This window comes from Coccinella septempunctata, chromosome 1, assembly GCF_907165205.1.
Source record: "Coccinella septempunctata chromosome 1, icCocSept1.1, whole genome shotgun sequence".
Lineage (NCBI taxonomy): Eukaryota > Metazoa > Arthropoda > Insecta > Coleoptera > Coccinellidae > Coccinella > Coccinella septempunctata.
In genome coordinates this window covers 4,740,751-4,763,528 of record NC_058189.1, presented here as the reverse complement: position 1 = coordinate 4,763,528, position 22,778 = coordinate 4,740,751, and positions in this window count along the sequence as shown.

The window sequence follows — 22,778 nt, the reverse complement described above, 5'->3', positions numbered from 1 at the left end:
ATTCTAAATAGCATTTCCTGAAACCCTGTCTCTTTTTTCAATCACTTTCGGCATTTTCGTAATAAAAATTGTTATTAGTTGTGGCAACGGTGTTATGACATTCACGATATTTCATGAGTGCCAACCTTACTCCGTTCTAGTTACAAAAACTAGAAGAAAATTATTTCATGGCCAACCGACTGCTAAAATAAATGTGAATGGAGTATACCTAAATTATGAAAAAAAAGTAGAATGTCCATTTGTGAATAACTATAGTAGGGGAGCCCAAGAGGAAAATTCGGGATTTATTCGAGCCTGTCAGATTAATATAAGGAGGGATGTTACCTCTACCAAACATTAGACTTGTATATGGGGGAATTGTCTAGGACAGCCTGTCAGAATATTAAAAAAAAGATCATTGTACATGAAAGTTGTAGAGAATAACATTTTCTACAAATTTTGTCCTAAGCAATTTTTTTTGGGACTGGGTTTCTACATTTATCTTGGCCTTATCACTTTCTAGCTCGAAAACGGTTAAGGGTATGAATAATTGCACACAAATTGTATAGAATTTTATTATCTACAACTTTCTTTATGAACATAGAAACTATTAGAGGTCCAGGAAGAGAGATATTTAAAAAAAAATGCTTTTTGATCATCTTCAAGCTCTCAGATTAAGAAAGCCCCCCTCTGATTTATGTCAGATTAATGTGTCAACACGTCTACAGCATAGAGATTAATGATAAGAATTAATTCATATGCATGCCACCCGCTGATATGAATATCAACAAGTGTTACGATCTGAATTGAACTAGCCAATTTGCCATCGTCAGGGCCACAAATGGACTACGCTCCATCGAAGAAAAGCAGATGCTTGTGAACAACAATCAAGAATCTATACAGGCTACATAGATTTAAGTAAGGCATTCGATTCGGTGAATCGCTATGAAAAACCATGAGACGCCTAGGAATACCCGAAAAATTCTAAGCAGTGGGAAAAAGCCTTCATAGCATCAATACTGCTAGAATACAGCATAATGGCTCTACAACCGACCATTTCTTAACCAACTCTGCGTGTTAGCGCCTTTACTGTTCAATATTTTCGCCATAGCTGTCTCGATAATTACTGACATGAGTATGCCTGTAAGAGTTGTTGGAATAAGATTCAAATTTGATGGAGGCCTATTTAACCTGAAGTGCCTCAGAGCAAAAACCCGTACAAAGTTTATCACGGAACTTACAATATGCAGCAGACGACTGCGCACTTATCGCTAGCAGCTCAGAGGATCTACAGATAATGTTGGACACCTATAAACATATATACGAAGCTTTAGGCCTCAGACTCAATATCGACAAAACCAAAATCCTGGTTAGTCCGTCAGAAAGCCTTGAAACAGATATCAGCCTGGAGAATGAAACTTCAGCACAGGTCGAGCAGTTCAAATACTTGAGAAGCTTCATGAATACTAGGGCTAACCTAGAAACGGAAATACACAACCGTATCAATTCGGAATCACGGGCATTCTGGAAGCTAAAGGTCAGAGTATTTATAAAATCACGACCTCAATCTGAAGACCAAGACAGCTGTTTACAAAGCAGTGGTCCTCCCAACGCTTCTTTACGGAAGCGATAGCTGGACGCCCTACAAGCGACAAATTAAACAGCTTGAACAAACGCAGCAACGTCATCTAAGATGGATAATGCACATCAGCTGGTTCCACAAAGTTTCGAATGCAGAAGTCTTGCAACGCGCGAGTTGTACAACAATTGAGACTCAAGTAACGAGGGCCCGACTCAGATGGAGCGGCCACATTCTGAGGATGCAAGATACAAGACTCCCCAAAATAGCTCTGTATGGCGAATTCACAGAGAGAGTCCGGAAATCAGGAGGCCAGCATAAGCGGTTTAAGGATATACTACATCAATCAAATCAGTTAATGCCAATCATAACTGGGAACAACTAGAGTTAGATAGGCAACAGTGGAGGTCTTTGATGCACAGTTAAAATGGAGACTCGAGTAGGATACAGCCACAGATAGATCTGGTTGGTGACTATCCATGCCCGGAGTTTGGAAGTTTCTGTAGGTCACGGTTGGGTCTCTTCAGTCACAGCAGGGCACACAGTCGCAATTAGCAGTAAGTTTTTTTTTGTCTTTTTGTAGATTAATTCCCGGTAACGGGATACAGCAATCAATGAATGAATTAATATAGTGAATTTCCATTTCTGGGCAATTTCTGAACTTATTTTAGCAAAACTTCAAAATTTGAACTCTTCTGTATATTTGTGATTCATAACTACATATACTTCTCTGAATCGAAGTTATTCTCAAACAAACATTCTTGACTGGATATGGAGTTGTGGACTTGAAGGCTGTCTCTTTTAGTTTTCTTTTTCTCCATCAAACAGCCTTTGAAGTTATGGAAGCTTGTTCTTTCCATTCCGTATTATAAACGGTTTTAGTCCCAGTCAAGACCGATACCAGGTGGCGAACCTCTTGGATTCTCAATACTGAAATTACTATTTCTTCGCTTATAGAGCGTGACCATAATAATATTGACTTGGGTTTAGTCCTCCATACCAAGTATAAGGCGTAAATTGAAAGAATGACTCGATAATTCATTGCTGCAACAATATACTTATTTCCAAAAATGAACTGCGACACTTCTTCGCTGAGCAAACAAAACAAATATTTAATGCAATTCAACAGATAGGTGAATGAAGGGAAGAGAAACAAAAAACTTCCAAGTGAAGCATTCCAACAATTCGTATTCAGTTCCAAACAACTTAATAAAATATTCATTGTTTTCAGACCGTCGGGAAAGTATGGAGGAAATATTGAATTAAAACACAAATTAAAGTTCCTTGAAAGCTTCCTACTTATTGTTTTGCTCCAAGAACGTCCTTATTCAATTACGTTAAATTTCATCAGTATAAAACATTTTTATTCAATGAATTGAAATTTAATGGAGACTACCTAGAAAATTTAAAGATCCATCTGCTTAGATTTGTTACATTTTACCCAAATGTGTTGAATTGGAATATTTGGAGCCATAATTATAACGAAGGATATATCAAATGGTACAATTCCATTGAATTCAGGAATTCTCAGAGTTTGAAATGATATGTTCATGAAATATAATGGCTATGTTATCAATTACTATCAATTAAACTCCAAGAATGTATCTTGAATCATATTTAATAATGTTTCGTAGTTGTTAGGAACTGCTTGAACCTCGGGTAATGAATAAATAAGAAGTTTATAATTTTTGTGTATTGAGGTATTTGACTTACAAGTCATTCATAATCAAAATGCTGCTTTATTGCAAATGATTTTTTGATCAAGATATGGGTCAAAATAAAATTTCAAGTTAAAATTAGGAGTATAATAAATCACATAAAAAATGCAATTAATTTCTAACAACAATTGATGAAGCATTTTTAAACAACCACAAATATATCATTTGGATTTGAATGAAGATTTTTCAACATTTTTCGAAAGATGGAATTTTATCTCAGCTTTGCTATAATTCTGGTAAATCTCCCGCCTAAGAAAATCAACGTTCAGTTTGTGTCTATAATTTGGATTCAGCTCCGTCAATTTTCTATTCAATTTCTGTTCTACAACCTTCAATATTTCGAATTGTCTGTTGACTGTTTGGCTCAATGAAATACTTTCATCCTGTAGTATGGTCAGTATCATCTTCACACCGTCCGTCAATTGGATGAATTCAGTTCCATCAACATTAATTGTTTTCTCCAGAAAACACTTCAATCTATTTAATTCATTTGGGATTTGAACTTTTCGGTTTGCGGTTTCAGAATTTTGTCTCATCGTTTTTTCTTTCGTTACGTTCGGTTTCTGAAAACTATCTACATCATCCAGAGAATTATAGTTAATCGATGAAGGTTTTCTGCGAAACACTATGTCACTCAATTCACATTTTAACATTTTAAGACCACGGAATTTGTCACTCATCGTTGTTGTACTGAAGGAAGCACTGTTAACATTGAACCGGATGCTGCGTAGCAACGTTGAGAGTTGAGAGAATTCGGTAGGTCATAGAAAGAGTTAAACAGTTATCTTTTTTTTCCAGTGCACTAGACTTCAAAAATTGAGAAAGTTTCTCACTTCTAGTTACTAGGAAAATGATCATTAATCGATTTCGATATTTGAAATATTTAACTAATATAGATGCCATATTCAGTTTGCTCTCTGACATCGCTTCATAGTATTTAGGTGGTGAATATAATTTTAGGAAGACAAGGTATACCTACTGGTATTCACCACTCTGGCTTTCTGAAGAATATTTTAATTCAATTAATTCTCTGAATGGTTTCAGTAGCAGTGTATGTTTTCTCTGAATAATCTATAGAAGTTGCAATATTTTTGTTTGTTTTATGGCGTATGAAATTTTTTTTGGTGTCCCTGATTTTTGAAGATATATTCTGTGAGTAGTACCTACACACTGATTTAATCTAGCAGTATTTCGAAAAAATTGTATATCGCGTTTTATTTTTTAAAACATGGTTATTCATATACATAGTTTTCTATAAATATGTCAAGTCTCATGATTTTTGGAATAAAAATTTGTTAGAAACGCCTATTGCAAATTGCAACTGAAGAATTCAAACATTGAAGATTCTTTGGAGCCTCTTATTGTTGAAACAATTTTTTGAGAAATAAGTACACACCGAATTGATGTCAAAAAAGTAGCTTATGGAAATAATTTTACATAACTTTTTATATAAAACAATAGGAATATTAATAGGTGAGAAGGTAAATTCAAGCCTCTCAAAATTTTTAGTATAAAAAAATTTTAGGAACGCTTATTGCAATTGCAGTAATTGAAAAAGATTCTTTAGAGTTTTTGTTTTTCCATGAACTGAATATTTTTGTATTAAAATTTTTCTTCTCCTGAAAAATCTAGAAAAACAATGATAATAAGAAATCTTCCATACTGCAAAAAAAGTTTTGTCAGATACCTATGACAAAGAGCACTTACTTTTTTGGTTATCATCCCTTATGTTCGTATATTTCATCAAAATTAATGCTTTTTTTAAACGAACCAGGATATTTCTTCTAATCTCATTCAGGTTTCAGGTTCAAATGGTTAGACAGCTTGAAAAACTCCTTTTTCAACAGTATTTATCGTAATTAGAGATTATTCCGAATTGCGAATAGTGGTTTTGTTCAAATATGGCCTATTTACTTAATATCTAGGTTTAATCATGAGAAACAAAGAAGTAACATCTTCCCGAACACCCGTCATTGAAATCTGAACAATAGACGGAACAAGAAATAAGAAATCAATACTTCCAGCAATACACACCATTGTTTGACGAAATGAAAAATGCAAATAGTGCATGCACTCTTGAGATTACTTCATTACTTGAGTGCACCATAATGGAAATATTTATGTTCATACGCTTTGTGGCTAAAAAATTCGGACACAAAGAAATAACAATCTTCCACTACCTATTGAAGTCGCTGTATTCACCTTCCATTCAACGGTTATTAAGATTATTTTCTATCAGCAAAATTACTATGAAGAAATTTGCACTCACACATCGGAAAATATATATACATGTTGTCTATGGTTCGATCAATTCTTGACTCAATATTGTCAACATAGATCATACTTCAAAATTTGTCATCTAGCATTTTTTGAACCATACACAACATGGATAAATTTTCCGAATTTTGATTTCGAATTTCTCAGGGTGATGAAAAATCGCTCAGAGAAAACCACAATTATATTTATTTATGTGTATCAGGAAATTATGAATCGGAAAATATAAAGAAAAATGTATTCTGCAAAACAATTATTATTTTCTTTTAAAAATGGTTTTTCGTCCGATAAAAATATCATCATATTCGTCCTTTATTTTTTAATTACACTCAATGCACATTCCACAAAATCGAGTCACCAGGTTACGTGAAATAAATTATACACTGTATTACCATCAATAATGTATGTGCCAATAATACCAATTTTTTTATAGCCTGGCATACGGATAGTTTTAACTGAACCACCATTTAAAGCCTGTCCTGTAATCCTTCGAAAGCACAACCTTATCAACGGAGCTGTGAAAAATACGAGAAATAAAGATCTTCAGAATCAGCAGGGAACCTGCCCCCATTCTTCATAAGTTCACAGAGACGGAGCAATTTCTCATTTCAAATTAACACCGCTGAATCCAGAGCAGTCTGTTCTGTTTAAATTAGAGTAGCTTCATTTCTTTCAATGTTCCAACAAAACTTTGGTTTAATTTTCATTTCCTCCGGTGGTCCCCAGCGACTTTTATTTGTCTATTGCAACTTCCAGAACCGGCAGGAATTATGAATGAGCGGAAATTGGCATGCCACTTTCCAAGTTTCTTCGGTCACTTGGTAACAAACTGAGTAAAAAGACATGTAATTTTCGGCGACATTCAACTTGTTTTTCATTGAAACAATATTTATATGTTATTATTACATACTAGTGAACGTTGAAATCTACAAATCTATAATCATTTATATCAAAAAGGAAGATAGAGAGGTCAAAAACCAGAAAATTCTTTAGAAATTTTATTTATGACTAGTTTCAGGATCAAGTGAGATCACATCTTCAGACAACGCAGGCTGGAAACAACATCAGGAATCATGAACGAGTCACACACAAGCAACATAAACTCGACAAGACATTATGATTCATATAATCAAGATAATGACTGTTTTTTTTATATCTCATTTTTTCAGCAATGGATTTCGGAAAATTATGACGTCATCAGGCCCTTCTGAAATTACTCTCATATACCATAAGAAACGACAAATTAAAATCTCACCGTCATGAAACACAATATCAAGCTACAATATACAAATGCAGTACAAACATGGATATACATATATGGATTTAAAACGTGGGTTAACAATTCATTAGCAGAGAAGACAGACGTAGAAATACCACATGCATGTGTCATGTCTAACACGCACAGAAGCGAGAAATCATAGACAATTGAAATTTTCCTTCCTGATTAGCGTTTCTGAAGGGAAATGATGAACTGAGGTTTATTATTGAAGAAATACAGCAGGCATTCTTGTATGAAGATTGCACCTTCTAATCGTCTTTGAACTGAATTGCACCACCTTTGTCATTTCTTCTTGATCTAACTGGTTAACACTGCGACAGCTGCAAGAGAAGTCCCATGAACAACAATCAAGGATCTACATCTACAACTACATCGATTTAAGTAAGGCCTTCGACTCTGTGAATCAAAGAGCACTATTGAAAACCATGGGACGCCTTGAAGTACCCGAAAAATTCTTAGGAGTGTGAAAAAGCCTTCATAGCAACAACACCGCTAGAATACAGCATAATGGCTCTACAACCGACCATTTCTTAACCAACTCTGGAATAAAACAAGGCTCCGTGTTAGCGCCTTTCAATATTTTCGCCATAGCTGTCTCGATAATTGCTGACATGAGTATGCCTGTAAAAGTTGTTGGAATAAGATTCAGATTTGTTGGAGGCCTGTTTAACCTGAAGCGCCTCAGAGCAAAAACCCGTACAAAGTTTATCACGGCACTTCAATATGCAGCAGACGACTGCGCACTTATCGCTAGCAGCTCAGAGGTACTACAGATAATGTTGGACACCTATAAACATATATACGAAGCTTTAGGCCTTAGACTCAATATCGACAAAACCAAAATACGGGTAAGTCCACCAGAAAGCCTTCAAACAGATATCAGCCTGGAGAATGAAACTCTAGAAACTCAAATACTTGGGAAGCTTCATAAATACTAGGGCAAATCTAGACACGGAAATACACAATCGTATCAATTCGGAATCAGGGGCATTCTGGAAGCTAAAAGACAGAGTGTTTCAAAATCACAACCTCAATCTTAAGACCAAGACAGCTGTTTACAAAGCAGTGGTCCGCCCAACGCTTCTTTACGGAAGCGATAGCTGGACGCCCTTCAAGCGACCTATTAAACAGCTTGAACAAACGCAACAACGTCGTCTAAGACAAATAATGCACATCAGATGGTTCCACAATGTTTCGAATGCAGAAGTCTAGCAACGCGCGAGTTGTACCACAATTGAGACTCAAGTAACGAGGGCCCGACTCAGATGGAGCGGCCACATTCTGAGGATGCAAGACACAAGACTCCCCAAAATAGCTCTGTATGACGAATTCACAGAGGGAGTCCGAATACCAGGAGGCCAGTATAAGCGGTCTAAGGATATACTATATCAATACCTAAAATCCATTAATGCCAATCATAACTGGGAACAACTAGCGTAAGGCAGGTCACAGTGGAGGTCTTTGGTCCACAGATATAATGGATACTCGAGAAGTATACAGCGGCGGCCAGATCTGGTTGATGACTATCCATGCCTGGAGTGTAGGAGGCTCTGTGGGTCATGGTTGGGTCTCTTCAGTCGCAGGAGGGCGCAATGTCGGAATTATCCCTAAGAAATTGTAAGTCTGTTCCCACCGTTGTTTGTCTTTTTGTAGATTTATTTCCGGTAACGGGATACAGCATTGAATTAATGAAAACTGGTTATCTTTTCTGTATGGATTATCAGAGCTCTTCTGTACTATAATATGATTGTAAATGTTTACAAACCATATTTTCCCTTAGTTGCTTGAAAATTTCAGTGGGAACATATCACTGACACTGCGAGTATGTTTATTTTCATGCATATGACGATGCCTGTCCAGGTCCAGATCTCGATGAAAACCAGAACAACTTCTGTCGAGTTTCACGAAGCCAATGAACGAAGTTGCTGAAATAATTTTCAGTGTTTGTCGAATCTAAGCGCTAGAATGTACTACGTGGCCAAACATTTAAAACAGCTAAAGTAAATTTGGAAGTTGCTCTGTCTATATAGTTTGTGGTCGTCGCTGCGGTGTGATTCAGGTTTGGTTTCGTAGAATAGAAATTTACTAACGAACTCCGGATGAATGGACGTAACCCAGGAATCATTTGAACATTTTGTTTGTCTTTCCAGGAACTTTCAAGGAGGACGTAATAGATCAATGAGGATTCGAAAAGTCCGAACAGAAACTAAATCAAGTCCCAACTGACAAATTTTATCGAATTATTTCGTAGCTTCAACGGCTTATTAACATCAAGCAGTTCTTCAATTATTAGCAAGATGAAACGTTTCTACATTTGTTCATCCCGTCCTCTCTTCAAGTCTGTAGGCATGGGACCTGTTGGTTGTTCTTTGTGCTGCTGGTGCAGGAGCACTGATGAAGCTGATGTACATATTTTATTCACCTGTAGTAATCTTACAGAATTGATGATAACAACACCCGCTATTTTTTTAAAGATGGAAAGAAAATCCCTACGTGTCTCTGATAATGAATTCATGTTATTCTGACACCCAGGTGACCAGTAACATATCTGTTATGTTTTCTCGGGAGATCGAATGGGGAACTTTGTTATGTGTTATTTTTCTGTAACCATTACGTGTCTGATACGATATTTGGGATGTACCTGTGCTGTATTTAAATTATATCCACATTTTGTAAATTTCATGTACCCGCTCCAAGATATCCACGTAACATATTTGTAACATTGTTCTTTATTTGCCATGTATCATTTTGAGATCATCGACAGAGCATGACACCATAAGCGTTTCAACTACCGTCGAGGGCACTGTAAAACGTAAACAAATATGGAGGATTGTGAGAAATGCTATTGATACTGCTTGATATTTATTTATTATCATTTAGACGTTCTGTCAGTTGAATAGTGGATTACTGAAAGTGAAGTGCAGATATTGAACGTTTGATAAGGTATTTGTGTGTCATAGTGATTTTCCAGTGAAATGGTGAATTACTGAAAAGAAAGTGCTATGGATATCGAACTGTAGGTCAATAAATCATTTCTCGTATTTTCATAGCAGTCCTATAAAACATACTAGGCTATGGTTTTATTATATCCAGAATATAAAAATTATATTTGAATAAATAATGTCCTGTTTAAGTGAATTTCGATATAGGTTATATTTTCACGTGTTGCATGTACCTCATATGTAGAAAGAAATGAATAAATCATATACCTATATTGAAAATTTTTTCTCCAGAAAGATATGAAATATGCATATAGTATTCTTATCATTTTCATAACGCATAACATGGACAAAATTCTTCTAAAAACTTTTTGACCTAAGCCAAAAGATTAACGAACTGTTGATTATTCTTTTTATGGAATGCAGGAAAGTGCAAAGACCAGAAAGACATGTCCTAATCTTTCTTGGAGAAAAATAATCATGAACCCAGCAGTTTGCATGATGTAATTTATTCTTTCTAGTTCTATTAACGTGTGCACTAATTTTGTAATCTGAAATTTATGAAAATATATTGTTTTTGAACATAGGTTCATTCGTTCACATACCTTACCGAACTGATGTGAGATGTTTTTGAATTTTATTTTCAAAAATGATTGATAAACACACACTATTTGAAAAAGAAAATTCGAGTTCTTTATTATTCCAATAGTTTATATTAATTTCCATAATTTTTCATCTTTTTGTTGAAAGCGTTTTCAGTAACAAATGAAACATAATAAACATAACACATGAGGGTAATATATATAGATCTTCCATGAAACAAATATTTGCATGATCCATGTTTGAACTATTTATGCTCCTTTCAGAAAGAAGATGTGTTCCTTGTTTGAGGCGGACATAGGAGCATAACTGCTACATAAGCGTTCTGTATTTGTACTCTTAGTGTGATATATCTGTTATAAAACAAGGAGCGCGGGATACATTTCTGCTTCATAACTGTTATGAGATATGGTCACCTGGGCAGTTTGGGTGGTGGGGCTGGCCGTACGGAAGAGTTGAAAATGGTAGAAAAAACTTTTTACCGAACGTGTCAGATTTTTAGAGGATATGTTATATTGGACCCAAAGGAAGCTACTTTTCAAGATACTGACAATTCGGAGGTGACGCAAGGCCACAAGGGTCCTTTGAAAATGCAAAAAAAATCGTTACTTGTACATACTCGAGCAAGCCATATTTTCATACAGATGGTTGATCTCGGTGTTGCAGACGTACTGGTCCATTAATCTGAGACTAATCATGGGGCGGTTTTCTTAATTGACACTTTGAAGATGATAACAAGGAATTTTTTTTAAATATCTTCCTTCCTGTACCTCTGATCGTTTCTATATTCTTTACGAAAGTTATAGATAATGAAATTCTATACAACTTTTGACCCAAGAAATTTTACATACTCTCAACCGTTTTCGAGTTAGAGGGCGATAAGGGCGAGGAGCTTAGCCACACATGCGAAACGTCAAGGTCAAGGTAGAAACCCAGTTTAATGTACATTCATCGCGATATATCTCAAAAACGTTCAAACGTAGAAAAAATTGCTTCGGACAAAATTTGTAGAAAATGTTTTGCTCTAGAACTTTTGTGATGAAAATGAAAGCAATTTGAATCCCAGGAGGAGGAGATAATTCAAAAAAACTCATTTTTGTGACCTTTATGGCCAATTTAAATTTTTTCTGCTTGTTGAAACTGTCAGATTAGATTTTTCCCGTTATTATCGAATCATTAGCTTCAAAATAAGAAAAAAAGCCACCACGCTCTAGAATGTACATTTGACGGATATTTTTGCAAGTTTGGCGCCCTTCCACACATTTCCGTTAGGCTTAAATTGTCAGATTTAGGCCCGGTACTTTCAACTTCGAATAAATTTTATTCAATGTCAATAAGTATCTGTCAAATAATTTCCTATCTGAAGGATACCTTATTTCGGTGCTTTCAGATGAAATTTTTTGACGAATAACAATTCTATGAAAACACGGTATACTACTTTTCACTGATTAATGTAAAATAAGACACCGCATTGTAGAAATTGTCATAATTCCAACTAGAAAGCAAATATTTTGTGAAAATCACACAGAGAGTAACCATATATCAAGAATCTAAAAAATTCAACCAATAATGACGTACCGACATTCGATATATGACAAATTGACAAATAAACTTTTTTAATTATGTTTCAATGACTGATGTATTCGATGCATAACACTATCTGAAACTGAAAAGACTGCATTTTTACTTATCCTAAGAATAAGACTTATCTATCGAATAAATTTAGTTATTCGCACCTGAAAGTACCGGGCCTAAGAGATATATAGCTTTCAACATGTAATTAACCACATAAATCTCAATCTGACACGCTCGAGTATGTTCAATGATCGTGTTTTTACTATTCTGACAGGCTGTCCTAGACAATTCCCCCTATATACAGGTCTAATTTTTGGTGGAGGTACTCTACAGGGTCCAAGGTATCTCCCCACTTATATTAATCTGACACGCTCGAGTAAATCCCGAATTTCCCTCTTGGGCTCCCCAACTAATAGGTGAGCAAAACCTCACTGGAGCTCTTGGTTATCTTTTATCTAAATAGAGAGGTAAAGGTTTTTATGTAAAAATGATATTTTCCAATGCTTTTCATTGCCAAAGCACCAATGGATTTATTATTAGGTTCGTTCATTCTCTACATATTTATGAATATGAACTGATAAATATTTCCCTCATAATTTGGATTGGAATATTCGATGTGACATTGAAATCTTTCAATTTGTGTTTTTTTTTCATTTCCTCAGTTATAAGTTGAACCATTTTTATCTAGTTATCCTTTTATTTAAGGGATTTGGATTTTTAGGTCGAGAAGTGATTGATAAGGTAATTGTGAAATCTCATATGTTGATGGCCTTCCATTGGAGTGTCAATATCAGACTGGAATTCTGATGACAATGATTCTATTTCGTTTGTGCCAAATTCTCAGCGATATATCCTTCATTTGAAATTCCAAACGGACACGACTATTATGCTCGCCACATCGAACGTGTTTCGAAAACAAGTCTAACCTAGTGTGGCGTATTTCTATTCAGGCACTAGGTCATGGATTCTTTATTGCTCCATTTCTTCGGTGACCATTTTCCGAAAACAGAGGATCCTAACGGACCCTTTTCACCGCATTTCTCCCAAATATTTGATGCGTGTGTTCACCCATGTTTATTTTATGGCGTCCTATAAATAAATCGCTGAGTTTTTATGCGTCTAGAACTCCTTGGAAAAGGAAACCGTATAAGGGAACTTTCACTTTTATTATTTCAGTTACGTACGAAACACGCCTCGCTGAATTTTTCAATTGGAGGAAATTCATCTGAATGAGCAGGTGGAAATACGGGGTAGTGACGTCCAAGGGAGTAGTATCTGTTCAGTAGCCTGCTGTACTGACCGTTTTCTTGGTTAATAGCCAGCGAACGTTGCTACATCTTCTCAAAAGAAAGTGTCAATAATTCTGGATTGCAGGGGTTTTGCTTCCCTTTCCAGTAATAATTACGCTATTCCAGCTGCTCGGAGTGTGATCGATTGACTTGTTTTCCTAAAAAATAATATTTAGGGTATGAAAAACCCTACATTTATTTATTTATTTATGTAAAGAGGTTACTTATAGACCTAATGATTCAAAATAGAACCCTTTATTCGATATTTAGTGGGTTATGAATGAAGAACTATGAAATGAACTCAATTAGTGATTAATGCCATCGTAAAAGAAAAACTATACACAGGGTGACAATTTGAAAACTTGTCAGGCCAATTATGTCTCGACAAGGATGTTTTTAGAGAAAATGCCGGAAGAGGTCAATTTTTATTCGGAAGGGGACATGTTTCTAGCAGAATTGTAAGCCAAAATCTCCTCAATCTTAGGTGTAGGGGTTGCCACCCCTAAATTCTTAATAGGAAATAGAGGGTGAGCTATACCTCAATTGGAAGACAAAAGTATTATATAGAGGGAGATGTTGTCTTCCAATGGAGGAGTTCCCTACATGTTGGCCAACCTAGAAAAAGGTCTAAAAGGTCTACCAACAGGAAATGATTGCTTTCTAACGAAACCTACTTCATTCTTTCCGCAATGATCAAATATATTTATGAAATTCTACCGAGCTTCCTAGAGTTTACTAAAAAAGAAAAAAAGATTTTCATAACCTCGATTGCTGATTGGTTGAAATTTATGTTGGTATTACTACTTCTTGTGACAATTGACATATTGCATTGGCAAATGTAATTTTTTCTGATATATATATAATATTAATATTAATATTGTCAATGTGCTGTATAGCTTACAAAATACAAGAAAACAAGAATGCGTTCAAGCAAAGATTGTGCACATAATCAAAACTTTGACCATAACCTAACAGATTACTTTTTCGTTCTTGACATTTGCCAACGAAACATGTCAATTGTCACAAGAAGTAGTAATACCAACATAAATTTCAACCAATCAGCAATCGAGGGTATGAAAATCTTTTTTTCTCTTCAACAGTAAACTCTTGAAAGCTCGGTAGAATTTCATGATTATATTTGATCATTGCGGAAAAAATGAAGTAGGTTTCGTTAGGAGGCAATCATTCCCCGTTGGTAGACCTTTTAGACCTTTTTCTAGGTTGGCCAACATGTAGGGAACTCCTCCATTGAGGTATAGCCAACCTTCTATTCCCTGTGAAAAATATACACCTAAGCCTAAATTTGAGGAGATTTCGCCTTACAATTTTGCTCAAAATATGTCCCCAGCTCTTTAGAAATTGACCTGTTTCGGCTTTTTCATTGAAAACATCTTAATTGGCCTCGAAAGTTTTCGAATTGTCACCTCCTGTAACTAATTCAAGGAATCAATAAAAATTTGCAAACCATAGTATTCATAAGTCAAGTGATCTTTCAATTGAGGTACCTATAGCTCAATCCAGATTCCCTATTGAGAATTTAGGAGTGATAGCTCCTTCACCTAGGGTGAAGGAGATTTCGGCTTAAAATTCTGCTCAAAATATGTCCCCCTCCGAATAAAAATTGACTTGTTCCGGCATTTTCTCTGAAAACATCCTTGTCGCGACATAATTGGCCTGGTGACAAATTGTCACCCTGTATATAATTTTTCTTTTTCGCTCTGAGAATTTGGAAATTGAATTGGGTTGGTTCCCGTTTCTCTGTCAGATGTCGGTACGATGTATTTATACATCATACCCGCATGTATAAATGATAATGATGGACACCTATAAACATATATACGAAGCTTTAGGCCTTAGACTCAATATTGACAAGACCAAAATCCTGGTAAGTCCGCCAGAAAGCCTTCAAACAGATATCAGCCTGGACAATGAAACTCTAGAACAGGTTGAGCAGTTCAAATACTTGGGAAGCTTCATAAATACTAGGGCTAACCTTGACACGGAAATACACAACCGTATCAATTCGGCATCACGGGCATTCTGGAAGCTGAAGGACAGAGTGTTCCAAAATCACGACCTCAATCTGAAGACCAAGACAGCTGTTTACAGAGCAGTGGTCCTCCCAACGCTTCTTTACGGAAGCGAAAGCTGGACTCCCTACAGGCGACATATTAAACAGCTTGAACAGACGCAGCAACGTCATCTAAGACATATAATGCACATCAGATGGTTCCACAAAGTTTCGAATGCAGAAGTCTTGCAGCGCGCGAGTTGTACAACAATTGAGACTCAAGTAACGAGGGCCCGACTCAGATGGAGCGGCCACATTCTGAGGATGCAAGACACAAGACTCCCCAAAATAGCTCTATACGGCGAACTCACTGAGGGAGCCCGGAAACCAGGAGGCCAGTATAAGCGGTTTAAGGATACACTACATCAATCCCTAAAATCAGTTAATGCTAATCATAACTGGGAACAACTAGCGTTAGACAGGTCACAGTGGAGGTCTTTGGTCCACAGTTATAGTGGAGAATCGAGAAGGATACAGCGGCGGCCAGATCTGGTTGGAGACTATCCATGCCCTGAGTGTGGAAGGATCTGCAGGTCACGGTTGGGTCTCTCTAGTCACAGGAGGGCACACAGTCGCAACTAGCACTAAGAAGTTACAAGTCTGTTCGAATTTTTTTTTGTTTTTTTTTTTTTTTTTTTTTTTTTTTTCTTCTTCTTCTTTTTGTAGATTCATTCCCGGTAACGGGATACAGCAATGAATGAATGAATGAACATCATACCCGCTACTGATATGGAATAAAAGGAGCCGGCAATTCATAGCATTTCGTTGACGAATGAGTTTTGTTGCTCTGATGAGGTCAAATAAGACCGGAAACATGGTCAGCATCTACTCTTTGTCGACGAAATGAAAATTCTGGTAATACTTCGAGCAATGGTAGTTTGTTAGTTCGATTTAGACGTAACATTCGTTGATTTAATTATCTGCGGATGTTATGCATCTGAATTAATTTGTTTATTGTCAAGTGTGTTTTCACTGACCAAAATGTAGTCGGTTTTTAGTACTAGAGATATGAGGGCGTTTCCTATCTTTCTACTCTATAATCTTTGGAGAATGACTGCGTTAACTTTTTAGTTCGAACAGTCATCATCATGTCGCAGCAATCTCCATTTGAATTCCCAATAGTCGCTATGATCATAGACGAATCTATGACTATGATTATATGATGCTTGAATGAACATTAGCGCCACCCGACAGAAAAAGAGTACCAACTCAGTTCTCCTAAACTCTAAATTAAGTTATTCTTCTTCCGAAATCCTTTGAAAAAAATTGGACAACCAAAAATAAATGTTTCTTCTGCCTCATCTACACAAAACATACGTTCGCTCACTTTATGGTGAAATACCCCGAACAAGAAACTATCATCTGAGAAATACCTCATTAGTTCTTTCGAATTCGAAGAGTACATTGCACCGTATACTCTTATTAACATAATGGATCTGTTGGATTCGAAATAGTGAATCTGCACAAATATTTTTCTTTGGAATTACTCTAATTAGGAATAACTGCAAACTCCTCGTCTATTCTTGAAGAACTTCACGGATTCCTTCTCAAATTCATCCCTGCAAAAACGATTATTCCAAATCCCTCCGAACGTAAGACATAACAATCTAGTGGAAACATCGTTCGAAACTTAATTACTAGCTCAATAAGAGCATATCAAAAATAAATGTTCGTAGCTCTGCACCGACAGAAAGTTCTAGTTGACACAAGGGCGTAGAGAAGTGGATATAACATACAACTAAATGCTGGATTTAGCTTACATAAAAGTTTTAATGTGTTTTACTTGGGCGGAATATTGCTCTTGAATTTGGACGACTGAAACAACCCGAACGATATTTCAGCGTCAAACATTTGGGTAATTAAAAGTTTTCCGCCGGAACTGGTTTGTGCAGCAAACTTCACGTTCGTTTTCAATTTGCTCGTTTCGGTCGGGCTTTCCTTGACGCTTTCTGATCGAATGCCCATCTTCCGTGTCCTATAGTTTCGAGCGATTTTAATGATGAAGTTTTGTTTCCCCAAACCTGAATGGGAAACTAACGCTGGTATGAACTGTATTATACAAAAATCACCTCGAATATGACAATGATATATTATGTATTATGTTCACAATGGTGAGGCTTTTTTTGACAGCTAATAGAGCTCCTCAAAATAACTCATGGTACCAAAATTCGTTTATATAAAATATTCACCAGGGTTGAGTATTTCGAAACCAAAGTTACTCCAAAATGTGAGAAATTTCCGCTCCGGATCTGCATGCCTACCCAAGGTATGGTTTCGGTAGTGCTTCGGATACAATGCTACAGTGCAGTGAATGTAACTGCAGCTTGGTAATTGCATATGGGTAGTCACATTCTGCAGCCACTGCATGCATCCGATGCACTACCGAAACCATACCTTTATGGGTAGCCTTGTGCCGGCGAAAGGTCAGTATACTGGAAACCGTCAGTCAGCGCATGATTTTGGTGAGTTTTCAGAGTGTCGCAAAGTAGTTGAGAAATGCCTCACGTTTACTCAAACAATGAACTTGTTGACATGATTTTAATTCATGGTAAATCCAAACAGAGTGCCAGTGCGGCGTGCAAGTTGTACAGGAGACGATTTCCGTTTAAATCATGTTCATGTTCATAAGCTTGGTGCAGGTATGTAGGGATACTGAAAGTTTGCACGAATCCCGGGGAGCAAATGTTGGCAGGCCTGTAACATCGCAAATGTCAGAAATCGAGGAGCAGATTCTGGACATAGTTGAGGAAAAACCGACAAGTACTAGATCCATAGCCAGGGTCGTCGGAGTGAGCCACAGTAAAGTTTGGAAGATACTAAGATAAGAGCAATTTCCAGAAAGTTCAAGCACTCCAACCAGAAGACCATCCACGAAGAAAAGAAGTCTGCCTGTGGCTTTTAAATCACCAATATCAAACAACATCCATTCTGTTTTCTGACGAAGCCACTTTCACAAGAAATGGAGTAAACAATTTCTACAACACCCATGTATGGTCCTCAGAAAATCCTCACGCTATCAGACGAACAGATTTTCAGCAAAGGTTTTCCTTGAATGTCTGGATTGAACTCCTGTGTGGAATGCTAATTGGGCCATTTTTTCTACCACCACGAATGTCAGGTGAAGACTATCTCCATTTTCTCCAGAACAAATTGCCATGATTACTAGAAGATGTTTCTCTCAATTTTCGGCAGGGAATGTGATTGTTACGATTCCTATGGTAAAAGGGACTCCTTTCTGTCGAATTGTGGCGTTTTTTGTCAACATGTATCAGGTTTTGAGTCTCTCCAACTACAAGCGGATGAACAATGGGACACTAGACCTCAGTTCAGCCCGGTGGGGCACCGCACGTAGAAGGAAAAGATAGAACTCAAGAAAAATCAGAAATTCTGAGACTCCAATATTGGACACTCGAAGTAGGAAACAATAAACAATAGATAAATACTTCAAAGTGATGACGTCTTTTTCCAACAGGTTGAAACACCTCCTCATTAGCAGTGAAAACGTTTTTTCTTTTCATATTGAATTATCATCGTAACTCTTCAAGTCTTCCTTACCATTGTTGGGTAGAATAGTCCTTCCATTTGGCACAGACTAAATTATATTGCATATGGAGATTTTATTTCTATTCATGAAATCAATATTCTTTATAGATTCCCAAGAATTCCAAGATATTCTGTTTGTTCTATAAAGGTTCGTGAAAAATAAATGCTCGAAGCACTTCCATTCAGCGTATTGAACATTAAAATATCTGATTTTCAACGAGATAGATACTGTGAGAATTTGAATTAGAAAATATTTCATCATTCTTCGAGATGAATTTTTCATTTGGCTATTAACTTCATTATGGGTTCTAAAAGGAGGCAGTTGAGTGAAAAGGAATTGCTGGAAGGAGCGGTGAAAATGTTTGCAGAGAAAGAGAGCACCCACGAGGAAATTTTAGAGATCCGGACTTCCAGAACTCCTTTTCCAACTCGACAAAAAACTGTGCAGTACAAGATGATGATGATCTTCATAATAATGATGTTGCTGTTGGTCTTGTGGATCCCGATAATAATAATATAGTGAGTTCTGATTGAAGAGAAGTAACTGAAAAAAAATCAAAAAACTTTTGAGGTAGTGGGAAAGGAACTCGATTACAACAAATAATTTCACGGATTTGGATGCATATTCTTTATTCGTGATCGAACAGGTAATTGTAAAATTGGGAAGACCAAGACCTAAAAGTGGACTCTCACTTCGGATACATATATGTACCGGAAATGAGGAAGTTTCTCGGTATTGTGTTTTATATGGGCTTAGTGAAGGCTTATTGGAGCACTCGGCCCACAAAAAACAGATTTCAATCTCTTCTACACTTTTGGCTGTACTTATTAGGAAAATGAATATCCAGCGGCGGAAAATGATCGTCTTCATAAAATCGAGCCATAAGGACTTCAATTTGAGGTGCAAGAAAGTAATGCAGCCATGAAAAGTAATAGCCATTGATGATAATAGTACGATCGAATTATTTATGAAGGCATCCGTAGTCAATGCCTTAATTATACAGGGTGAGTCTTTGATTTGTACAAATATTTCAACAGTAGATTCTTGAGGTCAGAAGAAACACTTTTTTCCGTCGCCATTTTTCCGAATCGGCTCGGTATAAAAGATACAGTCTGTTGAAACACAATGAAATGTTATTTTTAGTTCTATCTCACAAACGGTTTTATGGAATGAAATGAATTTGGGAATATAGTTTTTCATTCATTTGATGAATCTTTTTCGAATACAATATATCACCTACGTCTTCCAGTTTTCTCATTATGACCATAATTCAAAATTCAAAGAACCCAACTTTGGAAACTAAGTTGAGTGCTATCCAATCTTAGAACATAGAATAACAGGAAGGAGCTTTTTCGAATGAATGTGACGGGAATTGTGCGCCGGAAACGGCCATATTGGTCTTCCAAGTTTTGATTTGGAAAGTGGCAGACTTGGAAGTCAAATGAACAAAGTTCATTAACTTAATTTTGGTAATTTGGATTCTTGAAATTTGTTGGAAATAAGGATTTTGGATATTTTAGCGTGAATACTTATTTGTATTTGTATTGTATTTGATCTAGTGAAGTCAGGGTTATAATCCTTTTTAGTATTCCTACATCATATTACAAAATCGGAAAACATGGTTAGTTTTGCCACTTGTGGCTATTGCTTAACATTAAAAAATGAAAATTCCAGTGTTATCTACACTTCTAGGTAGGTGATTTTTTAAGCTGAATATCAGGTATTTATTATGAGTTTCTGAATTTCATGACATGTCCTACGCCACTGTTGAAACGGAAATATAAGTCGGCCATGTTTCTCCTCTATTCCGGTCAAATTGAAATGAGCAATATGCTCCTTTCTGTTATTATATATTCTGAGTGTCCAATGAATATTTTTAAAATAAAAGTACTTTTCATATTTTCCCATATAATGCTCCGTTTTCTAGTGATTTGATGTTCAAAAATAAAAAATATCTTTGAAATTTGAAAAATTGGGTACTTTGACCGAATGCAACTGTGCTTGAAAGATCCACAGATGTGTAGTGTCATAGATTTAGCTAGTTTTTTTGAGGGTAATGTTATTTTTCTAGGGGTGGCACAGCTCATTATGAAAACTTAAAATGGCTATATCTTTTCATCAGGGCTGAATCGGAAAGAATTGTTTATAAAAAAGTGTTTCTTTTGACGAGAGAATCTACTGTTAAAATATTTGTACGAATCAAAGACTCACCCTGTATATAAACAAGTGCATCCATCATCTGAAATATCCGTTATCAGATTCTGTGAATCTTTGGTTTATTCGCTTCTGGAAATTAACAAGCCGAAGTTCTGCAAGAAGACAAGAAAAGAAACAAAATACAGCAAGAAATTAAAGAGACAGAAGGGAAGTACAAGAAAAATCGAAGGGTGGTATCTATTGCTGCAAAAAAGCAGCTGCCGATCAATGCTGGAAACTAGCAGCAAAATCCGCCAAGAGGGTTTCCAGTTATTGCTATACTTCATTCAAATATATTTTAGCAGTCGGTTGGCCATGAAATAATTTTCTCAAGTTTTTGTAACTAGAACGAAGTTAGGTTGGCACTCATGAAATGTCGTTAATGTCATAACGCCGTTGCCACAACTAATATCAATTTTTATTACGAAAATGCCGAAAGTGATTGAAAAAAGAGACAGGGTTTCAGGAAGTGCTATTTAGAATTCAGGTCCGCTCATTCAAATAGTTATACCCTGATATTCTAAAATCCACAATACGTCAGACGGTAGCGAACATATTCAAGGTAAGAGAATTTATATAATGTTTCATCTGAATCTAAACGACTTATATTTCAGCTGAATATTTCCACAATCAGTAAGATTATGAATGAAGAGTATGTCAAAGAATTTCCTTCTATTGGGAGACGCAAAAAAGTGGTGGCATTTGGGAATTTCATGTTTGAGTGAATTAATGCGAAAAGTGTTAACTTTTCGCATTAATTCACTACAGGATTTTCGATAAATGTCATCGGAGAATGAGTTCCCTAAAATGGATTTTTCTGTTTTTCATTTGACTTGTCCTATACAATGTAAATGTCTTAAGGTACTAATAAATACCTAATTATTATAATTACATCAATGTATTAAGATGAATAGCCACAAATACGCGCAAGTTGCCCTGTTACTGTTTATTCATGTGAAATTTTTGTTCAACGGTGAAGTTGCATCTTAACTTGAAACTTCCTTCAACTCCTTTTACTTATGTTGATGCAAGATGATTTTTATTGAAAAATTTAACATTCTTGTAATTATCACTGCATCATATGCATTTCATCTTCGGGTTAATATTTTTGAAATCTACAAATGATGTAAGCCAAAGAAGATAACGAACATTAACTCTCCTCAAGCTAGTGCATATTATGATATTATACTGATCTCTTGTATTTTCCATGCAAATAACTGGATTTGGTATGCCTTCAATCAGTTTGTATAAACTTCAATTATGTTCGTCACATATTTTCCGAAGAGATTCGACATTGTGATAAAATACGTAATAACAGAAACTTTTACGTAGAACGGGCAACATAGCGTTGATTTAAAACCCAAAAATGTTTTGACAAGCTTCATAACCCCACATTTTCGTACTATACAGAGTGAAATGTGTCAAATTTCCATGGCCAGCCGACTGCTAAAATAATGTTGAATGAAGTATATATTATTGTTGCCTGTCAATTGACTTTGATACAATTCTGAAGATATTCAAAAATTCATCTGATGAAGCCATAAAGCTTCATCAGATTCTACCATAAAGTTCCATTTTTCGTTCATTGTCAGGCAACAATTTTTTCCATCTGATTTTCTTCTGACAAATTAGTGCAAGAATTTACTCAGGAGCAAATCGTTTGTTTTAATTATTTAATTGATTTGGATTCAGAGACTGAGATTGAAGCCCCTTAGGAATTTCAGAAGTTGTCCTG